This window comes from Theobroma umbraticum, unplaced genomic scaffold (genome assembly GCF_002168275.2).
Source record: "Theobroma umbraticum cultivar Fairchild unplaced genomic scaffold, ASM216827v3 scaffold_50.0, whole genome shotgun sequence".
NCBI lineage: Eukaryota > Viridiplantae > Streptophyta > Magnoliopsida > Malvales > Malvaceae > Theobroma > Theobroma umbraticum.
In genome coordinates this window covers 4,456,997-4,472,015 of record NW_018397261.1, presented here as the reverse complement: position 1 = coordinate 4,472,015, position 15,019 = coordinate 4,456,997, and the positions used below count along the sequence as shown (strand labels likewise).

Genomic DNA, 15,019 nt, shown 5'->3' with positions numbered 1-15,019 from the left:
TATATATATTTCTTACTTCAAAACTACCCTTTTTTAAACAAAATTCCCACTTATCAAAACAACAAAATTCTACAATATCCCTGATCAGATCAAGGAATTGAATTATGAAAAAACCTAAATTCTGAAACCTTAGAAGTAAAATTAAGGTAGAAACCCCAAAATTGTCAAAGTTTGACCTAAATAAAACAGAAACCAAGCCTTACCTTTTGAACCAAAATTCTTGAAAATTCTGCAACCTTTTCCATGAATTGATGCCCAAGGAGAAAGCAACAGGAATTTAAATATAAAAAAAAAGAGCAATTTTGAGATTGGGAGAGAGAGAAGAAAAAAAAAAGTTCAAGGCATAAAGGAAGAAGATAGAGCAAGGGATCTCAGCATCTTTTTCCCAGCATTGCAAGCCATTACTCACCACACGAGAGAGAATAATTTTTCCTTCTTTTTTTTTTGTTTTCTTCTACCAAACCATAATTACAGAATCATTTTAAAAAAACAAACACCAATTTTAAAAATACAAAAATGGAATTTTATTCTCTCTCTTTGTGGCAGCTTGATTCCGGATGGGGCGGGGGCGGGAGGAAAAAAAAAGAAATGCAAATTTCCCGCAATCTAGAGAGCGAAATTCCGGCGAGATTTGGCTTCTCGCCGGTCGCTCACCGATGCGTTCTTTAGCAAGAGAAACACAGAGCCAAAGAAGAGAGAGAAAAAAATTAGATATTGGAAGGAGAGGGAGAGAGAGAAAGAGAAGTTGTTGTGTCGTGTTGCGTTGTTGTTAGTTGGCTTTGAAAAGAAAAAGAAACAAAATTGAAAAAAAAAAAAGACAAAACAGAAAAGAAATAGGCGCGGGGGGATTTTTCATTTTCTTTTTTTTTTTTCCTCTCTCTTGTGGATAATAATCAGACCCATTCCTTAAAACACGACCGCTTTTGATTCAAACATTTAAAAAAAAAATCGCCTTTTTTTCTATATGAGGAAATTTTGGTGGTAATAACGGCGTTACGGCTCGGTTCCTGACGGGAATGCGGAGCTTGAGCCGAATGCTTTAAAATTACGGACAATGAGGTTTTCGGATGAGCTGGCTTTAGTTTAATGAGGATTTTAATGCTCTTTTTTTAATAGAAGGGTTTATCGATTTAATGTGGCCTAAGTTTCTGGTATTCGTAAATATTGAGCTGGACCAATTGGGTTTCAATAAACTATATTTGGATGGATTTTTTCATTTTTTTAGTTGATTTGGGAAATATTTGTTTTATTTAATGATACTCTTAATTTTTAATTTGACAATGGAAATGCTAATGATAGTTAATTGAGCATTTTTCTCTAATAATGCATTTAATTAGTATGACTTATTGCATTCGATATTCATTGGTGATTGTTACAATTAATTATGAATTACTACTTTGTATTAAAACTTTGATTATGATTTATTGTGCACCCATATCATATGTGTTCAATAAACTAATAAATGTTAATACTTCAAGTTTTAAATAAATCATTGTTAATCCTAAGGTGTAAGTTTCTTTTTTTTTTTTTATCTTTTGAGAAAATGCTAAAAGGTAAGATTCCAATATCTTATTCTTGATATAAATGGGGGTTGTGAGTATTCATGGGTCAGGTAGCCAAACCTAGGCACGTTTTTTAATAATTTGTGATTGGATTATTGGAAAATTAATTTGTTTCTTATAGGATTTTTTAAAGTTTAATTTATTTTAGTGTATATAGTTTATACTTAAAAAAAAAAAGAAAACGATTCATCAAGATTCTTGCGACGGGTTATGTAATTAATCAGTAAAGGGTTAAGATCATTTGCCTTGAACTTCATCCGGGCAAGGGTTTGGGTGAATTTGGTATTGGTAGTTATGAAGATGATTAGACTGTTAGACAAAAATCGGTATATTTCTGAATTGCATGTTCTCCATTAATGCAAGAAATGCTGGAAATGAGTGTCGTGTACGATATGTCATCAGTATTTGTGAACTCTGTTTTTTTTTTTCTTTTGTAATTTAATGAAAAAAAAAAAGGGTGAGAGATGAGATCCTGACTCTCGTCTTGTCTACTCCAAGAATAATTACAAACTTCTGTAATCACATGTAGGAGAGCAAGCTAGGCAAATTTCCATTACACTGTACCAATTCCATGTGTTTGCGATTTAAGCCTATACCAATCCACATGCAACATTTACAGTTGACCTTTTTGATTTTTCTAATCCAAATACCAAAATCAAAAAATTGTACTAGGAAATGGCCTTATTATGCACTGGCGAGTAAGCAAAGAATCTTTTTAACAATTAAGTAACGAACAAGGACAATCCTTTGGAGTTTCACTCTCAAATTTGGAAGCACAAAACTTTTACTAAACGTTTAATTATAAATGCTATATACTTGGCGTGCAAAGCGTAGACCATCTCCATCTCATGAAGTCACTAAGTCGTAACTTGAAACTAAGATAATGCATTAGCAATATAAAACCGTAACTTGAAACTAAGATAATGTATTAGCAATATAAAATTAATGTTAAGTTAACTTAACCTTGATTGATAAGAAGTGATTAATGGACATAAAGCCCCGGTGGCTAATAGATGCTACAATCAATCAATTTAAACAAAAGCATAAAATGTTCTACTCTTAAATATATATATATATATTGCTTGAGTAATATTATTTTGTCTAACAATAAAAAAATTTTATTTTAAAAAATACCATTTCAAGATTTTTGCCTTATCAGGTGTGGTAATGATTTATTAATTTTATTATAATATCTCATTTTATGAATTAATTAGTTGATTTACTCATGAATTGGTATTTCCCATATTTGAAATAATTCAATAATTATACGGTATATCGGGGAGTACAGATATTTGGGATAAAATTGGCGACGTAAGTATAGTGATTTATTATTATTATTATTCACTAATATTTCTTGTCATGTGCATTACATACAAATACTTTGTTTTTAATATTGATAATGATATATAAATACAAATATTTTTAAATTATTCATGATTCAAATTTTGTAATATTAATCTATAACTTGTTCAATAATATTAGCATTATAAAAAACATTTTCAGTGAAAAATATTTATTATAATTATAATTCTTGTTCATAAATTTATTAGATAATTTAGACATAAGATTGGATTTTATCTTATTGAATAATCATGCCTACTTTTAATTTGAATTTCAATTCTTGTTTAATACTACTATGTATAATTATAAATACTATATATAATAATTACAAATTATTTAAAATGACGAGTGGCACTTTTGAAATGAGAAATTGAATAGAATTAAAAATCTTATTTACAAAAAAAGTGGATAAATCTTGCTAATATTTTTAATAATAAATATTTAAAATGGAAATTTATAATTAAGATTAAACTTTATCTAGTTTATCAATTGTGCCCACTTCTTAATTCGAATCATTCTATGATACTTCTACATACGATTATTTATATTATTTATATAATAATTAAATTTTATTTAATTGAGAAAATAACAATTTAAAAATATAATGAGTAATAAATTGCTAATGTTTTTAATAATCCTAAACCCAATCCTCAATCAAAAAATCCCCCTTCCCCTCCCCCTCTCTCCATTGATCTCCCTTTCCTCCCCTCTTTCTGCAAATCATCTTTCGAGGATTTTTTTGTTCTTACAAAAATTTAAAAAAAAAAAGAAGATCTAAAATTCAAAATCACATTTAGATATTTTTTTTATTTTTCTTCCTGTTTTGTTTTTTTATTTTATTTGCTATCATTCTTTTTTGTCTTTGAAAACTCTTATTATTGTTTGATATTTCTCAATTTATTGTTTAATATGATAATTATGCGATGTTTATTTATTTATAACTTTTTTATGTATATAATATTTGTTGAATATAATTGAAATAACTAGTCAAATAGGTCAATGGCTGTTAAAATAAATTATATGAAAATTAAAAAGTTAATATTTATACTCATTTATTGAAACTCAATTTTGAAGAATTTTTTCTTATAGGTATAACAATAGATGATATGGGGAAATTTTGTTAATGAGGACATCAAGACTTTGAAATGAGTTGTCAAATTAATAGCTAAACATGATTTTCCTTACTAGTGATACTAATGTTGGGTTTCTTTTCTTCCTTAATATCAGTTTTGTTCAACTTCAAAGATCATAAATTTTAGATCAATTTTTAAAAAATAACAACAAATTTTTTTATATTCTTCTTTTACCCTTTAACAATTCATAATATTATAGAGAAAATTACATATTTTTTACACTAATCTTTTTTATTTTATTTATTTTTTCTCTTGATTTATTAAATACAAAATTAAAGTTTATATAAGTTGTTTTGTCAAACATCTCATCTATAAAAATCAAACTTATAAAAAGTAAAATTATCAAACAGTTTTAACTTAATTTTAAAAATTATTATTTTTCATGAAAATTTTATAGTAGCTTTCAAGTTAAAAAAAGAAAAATCAGACCAAACATACTCTTAAAATTAAGGAAAAAGCTTTTGATCTTGGACTTTATCTCATATAGTAATTGTATCTACTTCATAATTTGAATTTCAATCATTGTCTAACTATTACATACAATTATAACTATATCATTTAAATAATTTTTTAAATTTTATTTAAAATTAAAATCATAATTTAAAAATATATATTTTCGACAATTAAAATTTGTTCCAACATTCATACTTCTCTCTCTCTCTCTCTCTCTCTCTCTATATATATATATATATATATATATATATATGCACACATAAATATACATCTTCTTCAAGTTTAGTCCTAATAATTAATGCACAACTATATATGAATGTAGCTTGTAAACAATATTAGCTATTTAGAAAAGGAAATATCGTATGCGCTTTCCATTGAAATTATTGTTATCCCCAATGTATAAATGTCAAAAGAGGAACCAACGATATAGTTGGCTGCAAGGCTACTTCACCTACCATGTTTTAGGAGGTGACTTTCGAGTTTTTAAGTTATCTGTTGTGATTTGAATTTTACTACTAATGCTCTTATTCTTCATCATACAGAAAATGAAATGAAAAAAATAATTAATGAAAAAAAGGTACTAATAAATAATCATTAAAGATTTTACCTGTTTGATTCAACCTTGGTGGATATTCACATAGCAAAACTTGTATTTTATAAATGACTCTAATAAATAGAAAGATGTGGTGGTAGTGTGATAGTTTTATTCATTTTTTTAATTTTTTCATTTTATATAAGAAAATTGAGTCCCTATATGTTTATTATAAACAAAACAAATTTTATCCCTGTTTTGCATTTAAAAAGGTTCTATTATTTTATTATATCTTCATAAACCCTTAATTCGTAATAAAAAATTAATAATCATCCAGCTTAGTGTCAATTAGTAATTTTTTTTATCTATGTGATGTATTATATGATCATATTATCAAACCACTGTCAAATATCACATGAATAAAAAATGTCAATTGATATTGAACTTAACAAATGCTGATTTTTTGTACAAAATAAAGATTTTATGTAAATATAATAAAAGAGTAATAATATTTTTTAGTAAAATAAGATGATAAGAACTTTTTTCAGTAGAATGAAATTATGGAATTCAGTTGCATAATCTGATATAATCAAAACTATTTTTTGTCATTTAAGCCTTTTATTATTCTAATTTATGGAGCAAAATTTTTTGTTTTCATGTTAAATCTTTTTACTTTCCTGTCAAGCATGGTGGACAAATGGAGGTAATATGACTAGCAAGATCGGTAGGTAAATAATGTTAGTAGTCTACCAATTTTTCTTTAAGCTTTTGTCAAAAAAAATGACATAATGCTAAATAAGTTTTTAAATTATTTTAAAAAATTTAAATAAAATTTTATTCTTTTATCAGATTCAATCAAGTTTTGGTATTTTTATTTTAAATTAAATAAGTTTTTATGATTAATAATTAATTAATTATTATTAATCAAAATATCACATATCATTTTATATCTACAAAACATTGATACGACGTTGATACGAAAGTTAAAAAATTAACATGTCACGTTATCACTAATTATGATACGTTAATATGTCACATCATCATCAATTATTATAACATTAAGTCATATAAAAGGAGAAATAATATTTTGATTAAATGATAATTAGTTGCAAGAGTTTATTTGACTAAAAATAAAAATGTAAGAGCTTATTTGATTCAAAATAAAAATATAAAATTTTAATTAAATATATTAAAATTTTAAATATTTATTTAATTTTTTTTAATAATTTAAAAGTTTTTTAAAATATTATGTCAAAAAAATTAAGCTACACAACAAGCATAATAATTCATCATTTATAAGTTTGTTTCTCTTAACAAACTTAACATTTAAATCAATTTAAATTGGGGTACTCCCTAGTTTTGTCCTAACAAAATAAGGGAAAAAAAAAACTCTTTATCAATTTGAAAATGGAAACTTGTTGAAAGGGACTAGTACTGTTTCAAGCCGCAAGCCGAGCCAGGAGGAAACCCGAGTCAGTGTCGAACCAGCAGGCACCAACAACAAATTTGGTTAGCTGGGGCGCCGCGAAAAAGGTTACAAAAGCATTTATTCGGAACACTTTTCCGAAAGTCCCACGTGTCATCCATGTATTAGTTCGTGCATAAAAAGCCGCTGAACGGCAATGATATTGTGCAATTCTGCTTTCCCCTCTTAATTTTTATTAAAGCAATTAAAAAAAAGGATTTTTAATATTTTTTTCCATTTTTAACAACCGTGTTTGACAACGGCGACTTTGTTGTTTTGTATTTTTACTGGGAATTGTGAAATTATAAAGCCAATGAGAAATCGTAAAATCATTGACGTGGGACCCATGGTTCAAAGCAGGCCTGTCACTTCCTTTTCGTAACCAAAAACATAACAGTGTCGTCGACGTTTTAGACTTGTAGTTAAGTTACCTGTCACCGCTCACCACCAAACTCTCTGGGTTTTTTTTTTAAAAAATTTATTTAAATCTTATTTTTGCGCTCCATAATTGATAAACTTCATCACTTTCGTGTAAAAAAGAAAAAAACAAATCGGCGTAATAACTACGTATAAAATAAGAAAAGTCTCTTAAAAGAAACAAAATGCCCAATAAGCTAACATTACAAACTCAGTGAAGCTAAAAATTAACGACCAAACTCACCACAAACAAACAGATTTTTCGAAATTCTTTTTGGCACAATATTTGAATTGAATATTAAATTAGTGAGACAATTGGAGTTTTACCCTCGATTCGATAATAATTTTTTTTAACATATCTTAAACAAAACATTCATGAAAAAATTATAAATAAATCAAAATAAATTTTGATTAAATCCAAACATATTAAAATCTAAAAATACCAAAACCTCATCCTTATCATTAAAATAAAATCTAATTAATAATTTTTATTCTTTTTATAATACAAAAAAAATCCTAGTGAGATAATTGCGGACTTTGCAATGTGCGACAGTGATGTATCTCTTTCTCCGTCCTAAAAACATTGATTTCAAAGACAGAAGGTTATCCCCCACTCATCCCTTGATTTTTTTTTTTAATTTTTAGAAAAGTCAATAATGTTATAATGATATTATAGAATCTTTGAAATTAGACCTTTTGGTGAAAAAAAAAAAAAGGAGGACCATATATTAAACAAGTATATTCTGAAAATAATCCTTAAGTCGCCTCCTTAGAAGTAAATTCCATCATATAAATACAGTACGAAAGAGGCGAGCTTTTTGCAACCTAAATTAAAATAAAAAATAAATGCAAATCAACCCTTCGATAATGATAGGACAGGGCATCTTAAAACCGTACGAATTGCATATGGATGTTTACTAGGGGGAGGGGGTGTGGGGTGTTTTCTCTTAGTGGGATTTTGTAGGTGCACTATTAACAGATAGATTGTCAATTTGCAGATGAGGTAATTGTTGAATTTTTTGTTGATCTAGAGATTTATTCTACTAAGATGTTGATGCATGTATTATTTATTCAACACCTGAACTTCTAAGTTGATGTGAAGTTACTTTGCTTGGCAGTCAAATATATTTATAGGATATTTTTATTTATTTATCGTGAATAGTTGGATCATTAGATATTTTAATTTCTTTTTATTGTTATATATTAATTAGTAAATAATAAATTTATATATACAAAAACTACACTATACATTTTTGTTCAAGCAATGTTTTGAAAATATAACAAAAGAATATTGGGTTGGTCAACTTGAAAGTGAAACAAAAAGTGAAGGTATTAATATTTAATTTCGTTTACATTTTGTATAGCTGTGAAGCTAAATTATTATGGACAACACAATTAGATTTAATTGGTATACATAGTACAATTTTGATAATTGACATTAATATATGTCTAAATTTTAATAATAATTTATTAACATAAAACTTCAAATTTTTTTAAATTATTCATAAAAATTTATATAAATATTTGTATATTTAATTAAATTTTTATATTCTTATTTTAAATTAAATAAATTTTTATAATTAATGATCAATTGAAATAGTATTTATTATATTATTTTAATATAATATAATAAATAATGATATAAAATATTAATATATTATAATAAATAATAATATAACAACTTAAATACATAATTTTTTTATTTTCCTTTAAAATAAGTAATTTATTATGTGAACTCCTTCCGATCAGAAACTAAGGAACCTGGACAGTTACAACATACATGAATCCACGACACCCTTACCCCACCCAAGGATAGGATGTCTTAACAAATTTCCAGTTAATTAATTAAATTAAAATAAAATCGACGAGGGGCTGCAGGCTGCCACGTGGAGGCATAATTTGGGAAGATACCTAAATTAGGCGGAGCTGGGGTTGGGGTCCCACACGCCAAAGCATTAGAGTATAAGGATTAATGATCCATGTGATAATGGCGCACCCGACAGATCAAATCTCCATGATCAAGCCAAATGCCTTATCTTTGGTCCAAAAATTTCGAAGTACAGCATGGCATGTTCTCTTTTAAAGTGCCCGATATATTTTTGGATCCTAGTATCTTTGAGCTGGTTTTGTTCCTTCTTCATTCCCATTATTCCTTCTTGGCGGATGATTATATACTAACAATTAATAAAGTTATCATTGTGTGCCCTTGCTGAATTTGCAAGTGACGGTGGATTTCCTTATAAATATTGGTCGCTAAAGACAATTGTATAAAATCTTGTAGAGTTTAATAATAACTAATGAGATTTCAATTCATTTTGGCACGTATTTATCCAAAAATCACTAAAACAATGATTTTTTTAAATAATTTTTTTTTTGAAAAAATCTAAATACTGTTGAATATGCTTCTTCTTCTTTTTTTAAATGAAATTTTGACAAAAGTTATTTGTTAGAAATTCTAGCAAAGACACTTAAACTGTAATGCAATTTGTCAGAAAAATTTTTATCGATAATAAATTTTATAGATAATTTGATAAATTTATTAAAAAACTATAATCAATAGTTTATCACCAATTCCTCAATAGCTCATTGCTAATGATGAAATAATCCGTCTTTGTAGACAGATTTTTTCAACGATTTTACAAAAAGATAGTGTAATTTTTGTTGAAAATAACAAATGTCCAACAGCTTCTCCAACATGTTGCTCAAAAGTGTACGGCTCAATTTCTAGAGGCAAAGAAGGGTTTGCGTCTGAAAGTGTATTACAATTTGATAAGCTTTGGAGTTTTTAATGGTGAAACAATGTTGGTTGGAATATATGGAAAGGAATAAGAGGATTGGATGAGCAAAGGGGTGATTTGGTCTACCACACCTATCGATCAAATAAATCAAATATTTTGAGAAAATTGATCAAAACCAACTAAATATAAAGAAAAATTAAACCGATCAAATATAAAATTAGTTTGTTTTTTGATCAATTGATCAAAATTTTATTACTTTTTTTTATAAATTTTAATATTAAAATTTATAACTTTATCTATAATTATAAATCTACATACAGATTATGTATAAATTAAATATATGTATATATATTATATATATGAAATTAATGAAACAATTATATGTTATAATAATTTATATATCAAACTTTGTATAAATAATAACTAATTATAAACAATATATTATAAAAATTAAGATGTAACTAATTATGAAGTGTAATCATATAAATAAAGTTTATTATAATTTACAGTATTACTTATGTATAAATTAAACATATATATGCATATATAAATAATAACTAATTATAAATAATATGTTATAAAAACTCGGATGATAATTAAAAGTTATTAAGTGTAATTATAAAAATAAAAATTAGAAGTTATAGTAATATTTATGTATAAATTAAATATATATAGTGTTTATACAATTATATATATATTCATAATATTTTATATTATGAAATATTACTAAGGTGTAATAACTATAACATATTAATATATAAGATATTTACTATCATATATTATAATATTAACTTATAAGTTATATCATTTAATATATAACTTGTAATTTCATATTAATATATATTTACAAATAAATAAATATATATAACTAAAAATAAATTGTTATGATTATAATTTGTATATGTACATATAATAAACTAATATATTTAAAATATATTATTAATTAAATTTACTATTAATTATTCTTAATATATAAAAGAAATGAGTTTGTTTTTTTAGGTGGATTGGTTTAAACATTTTAAAACAAAAAATCGACTAAAATATCAATTGCATCAAATATTTTAAACTAATTAATTGATTCAATAGACCAAACCGTTTTACTCAAATCGTATTTAGTTTGGGTGAATAATTGATCTAATTTGATTTTACTCACCCCTTTGCTCCTAAATAATACCTAAACATAAAAATTGAATTCAAACAAATATTTTTTGTCAAACTATTCATTATATGCCAAATGTGGCTAAACTTTGTTGACCATAAATACACTTGCTCCGCCCTTAAATAATACCTAACAACAGAAATTGAATTCAAACAAACTTTTTTTTGTCAAACTATTCATTATATAGGAAATTTGGCTAAATTTCTGTAAGAATTTCGTTGATGTAACAGTAGTTTTTTCTCCTTCCTATTGTTAAAACGGCATAGTTTTGAAAAATCTACAAAAACTATCCTTAAAACCCTCCCTTCTTGCTGATTGTCAAAAAAAAATAAAATACCAGCTTTTGTTTTCTCTTCTCTTCTTTTTTTTTTCTTTAATTAGAGTAGTTTTTGAAAATTCTCTCATTTTTTGTCTAAATTAAAAAAAAAAACACCTTTGGATTTCTCTCATTTTCCTTTCTTCCTTAATTAGTGTGTAGTTTTTGGACAATTCTTTTTTTTTTTCTCTAAATCTCACCAATAATAGCGTCCCAATATTATAGTCAATCACCCATGCCGTTTCCTCTCCTGCCACTTTTCCTTTTCATCCACTGGTTTGCTCAAAAACTCCTTCAAAACCTCAAACTTGATGGAAAAAAAAAACCCCTGAAACCTCCACTGCCACCAATAATCTTCGTGGAGAAACTTTTTTCAGCGAGTAAAATTAAACCAAATTAATTACTCACCATAATTAAACATGATTTAGATAAAACAATTTAGTTTATTTGATTAATTGAATCAATTGGTCCAAAATGTTTGATTCAATTGATTTTTTTATTGGTTTTTAATTTTCAAATTTTTTAGACCAATGCACCCAAAACACCAAACTAATTTTTAATATTTATTAACATATATAATATTTTTTATATATTATGCAAAATTAATAATAAACTTAATTATTAATATATTTCAAATATATTAGTTTATTATATCTACGTATACAAATTATAATCATAGCAATTTAAATTTAGTTATATATATTCATTTATTTGTAAATATATATTAATATGAAATTGCAAGTTATATATTTTAGATGATATAACGTTTATGTTAAGATTATAATATATGATAGTAAATATCTTATGTATTAATATGTTATAGTTATTACACCTTAGTAATGTTTCGTAACATAAAATGTTATGAATATATATAATTGTATAAACATTATATATATATATATATATAATTTATACATAAACATTACTATAATTTATAATATTTATTTATATAATTATACTTAATAATTTTATTAATTATCACTCTAGTTTTTATAATATATTGTTTATAATTATATTTTATTTATACAAATTTTGATATAAAGCATTATAATATATAAGTTGTATCATTAATTTTATATATACATAATAAAGTAATATATTATATACAGACATATTATTGATTTATACATAAGCAACACAGTAACTTATAATAAACTTTATTTATATAATTACACTTAATAATTTTATTAGTTATCATCTTAATTTTTATAACATATTATTTATAATTAGTTAATATTTATACAAACTTTGATATAAAAATTAAAATATTATAACATATATGTTGCTTCATTAATTTCATATATATAATAAAGTAACATATCATATATATACATATATTTAATTTATACATAATTTGTATATATATTTTATAATTATAGATGAAGTTCATAAGTTTTAATATTATAATTTGTAAAAAAAAAGTGATAAAATTTTGATCAATTAGTTCAAAACCAAACTTATCAAACTAATTATATGTTTGATCAATTAGGTCTTCTTTTACGTTTAGTCAATTGTGATTAATTTTTTTAAAAATATTTAATCTATTTAGTTTTTAGGTATAATGGACCAAATTACTTTGCACACGTTATATATTTATTGACACTTGTCAACATTAATTAATTTATTATTTTAAGAAATATTTTTTCCTTTTAAATGTATTTGTCATGTCAAATTAAAAAATAGACAATACATTAATTACATAATTCTTTCAATTAATATTTTCTTTATTGGCAATAAACAAAAGAAAATATTTAATGAAACAAACACATTAAGAAAGCATGCATGTTGTGTAATGCAGCTTCTAGCACATCTGCTAGGCAAACCGAGGCCTTACTATGGTGACATATAAGGGCGAAATAATAATGAGAAAGAGGCAACGACCGACGAGCAAAAACAAGAAAGAAAACAAAAGGGCAAAAGAGCTGACGTTTAAAGAGGCAGAGGGATTCACGTGGTAAAGGTGTGATGATGGCCGTTTTGATCCATAGGCCACAGCTGTTGCATGCATGAAGGTGACGGCCGAATGGGGCATCATTTATGGGAGGGATCAAGGACAGAGGTTGAGGTTCTTCTTTTTTTATTGGGGATAACAAAATTTAGCCACGTGGAAAGCTTGTTGGTGACGAGTCCTGCCCGTTCGAAGATATGGGCTTTCCTTCCATTTGCACGGTCAAACTGTTTTAGTTCAGATTAAAGAGGTGACGGGTTAGGAAAACTGACCGAGAGAGAGAGAGAGAGAGAGAGAGAGAGAGAGGCGAAGGTTTTCATAAAGGAGAATAGCTTTTCTTAGTCATGGCGGTCTCCAGCTTGAAAATTTGCTTCTTTTGACTCCTGATGAGGAGGTAGGAGCAAGAAAAAGAAAAGAAATGATAGATCTGTCACAGTGAGTTTTTGTTTTGACGGTGTTTAAAAGCAAAACAGTGAAAAAGGTATATGCATTATTTCCAAAGATCCCAATGCCTTTTTATTGCACAATGTAAATGCAGATTCTTCAATGAATAAATGTTAAAAGACATTGAGCTAATCTGTAATCTTTTCACTTTGACTGATGGTGAACCAATACCATGATGATGATGGGCTACTCCAAAATTGTCGTCTAAGCAATGACAAATTATTAACTTTGGAATTTTAATCATCATACCATTTCCCCTTAATGAATGTGTTTAGTGGGGTAATAATATTTATTAATCACTAACAAAGTCAAATTGGTTTGTGTTGGGTGACAGGACTTACATCCTGACACATAAAGTTTTTGTTTTTGTTTTTTTTACAGACGCTAAGATATTCCAACATGCTTTGCTAAAGGCAATGCAAAGAGTAATCAAACACTCTTCTCCTCCAACAATCTAGTTTACATATCATACGTGTATTGTACCATGCGGCTTTTTCCATGGATGCATTGAGTTTTTCACACACTCAAGCATCATTATAAGTACCCAAACAATGATTTTGTTTCTCAACTTTTTACATCATAGTATAAATTCCACCACAAAGAGAAAAAAAATAAAAGGAAAAAGACAAAAAAAATGTCACTTTGTTTTAAATTCAATAGGAGCTATCAAAATTGGGTAGTTTGAGCTTTGAAGTGTACGAAGACATGAAATAGGGTAAGCTCCTATACACTAAAATGGCCCACGAAGAATGCTTTCTCATCCCCGACCCCTTGGGGTGTATGTGCTGTGGAGGGAAGAGGCGTCTATCTCATCCCATCGGAGTTCAGTTTCAGTTCACCGTAAGTGGGACCCAAGACGTTAACTCGACCGAAACTTCAGCTAAGATCACGACAAACGTGAATTGGTGAAAGGTCAAAAAAAAAAATAAAGAAAGGAAAAGAAAACTGAAAAGCCAACATTTGAACTCCAAGCATTGACAAATGCGCGTGTGGTTTGGAACATGTTTTGGTTTTCCTGTCGGGTACACAAAGTGAAGAAAGAACAAATGGAAGTTGGTTCCGGCAAGCAAAGCAAAGCAAAGCCAGGAAAGCAAGTAAGCAAAAGCGATGACCAGTTTCTGAGGGCGCGTGGCATGTACCGGAAGGAAAAGCTGCAAAAATATCCAGTCTGACAAAAGTTTGGATCAGACCTCACTGTAAGACGCTGCCAAAAAAGTAATATAATTCAGTTTCGTTTCGTCACCCTCCCAACCAACCAACTACGCCAACGCATCTTTTCTCTAATTAAAATTTCCAAAATATTTTTTACCTGCACCTGATTGAGCGCGTAACTGAAAACCACTTGAACAACCTTCCCGCTCCCGCCTTTCTTTATTGGAGTTAGTGAAATTTTTTTTAACGTTTTCCATGGGGTTGGAAGTGTAAAGATTCCAGAGATACTCAAACATCATTGCCCACTAATATCAGTCCGGGATAAAAGTAACTACTGATAATTCCACGACTCAAGACTT

The 15,019-nt window shown here is 26.9% G+C and overlaps 1 protein-coding gene across 2 annotated transcripts in view; it reads right to left on the bottom strand.

Annotated features, from left to right (window-relative positions):
• Positions 1–789, bottom strand: part of ML1 (MEI2-like protein 1) — an 8,823-nt gene extending 8,034 nt beyond the window's left edge. For both annotated transcript variants that reach the window (XM_021431615.2, XM_021431616.2), the window contains exon 1: positions 204–789. The gene's annotated coding sequence lies outside the window, so the exon portion shown is untranslated. The remainder of the gene's footprint in view (positions 1–203) is intronic.
• Positions 790–15,019: the final 14,230 nt, after the last annotated feature.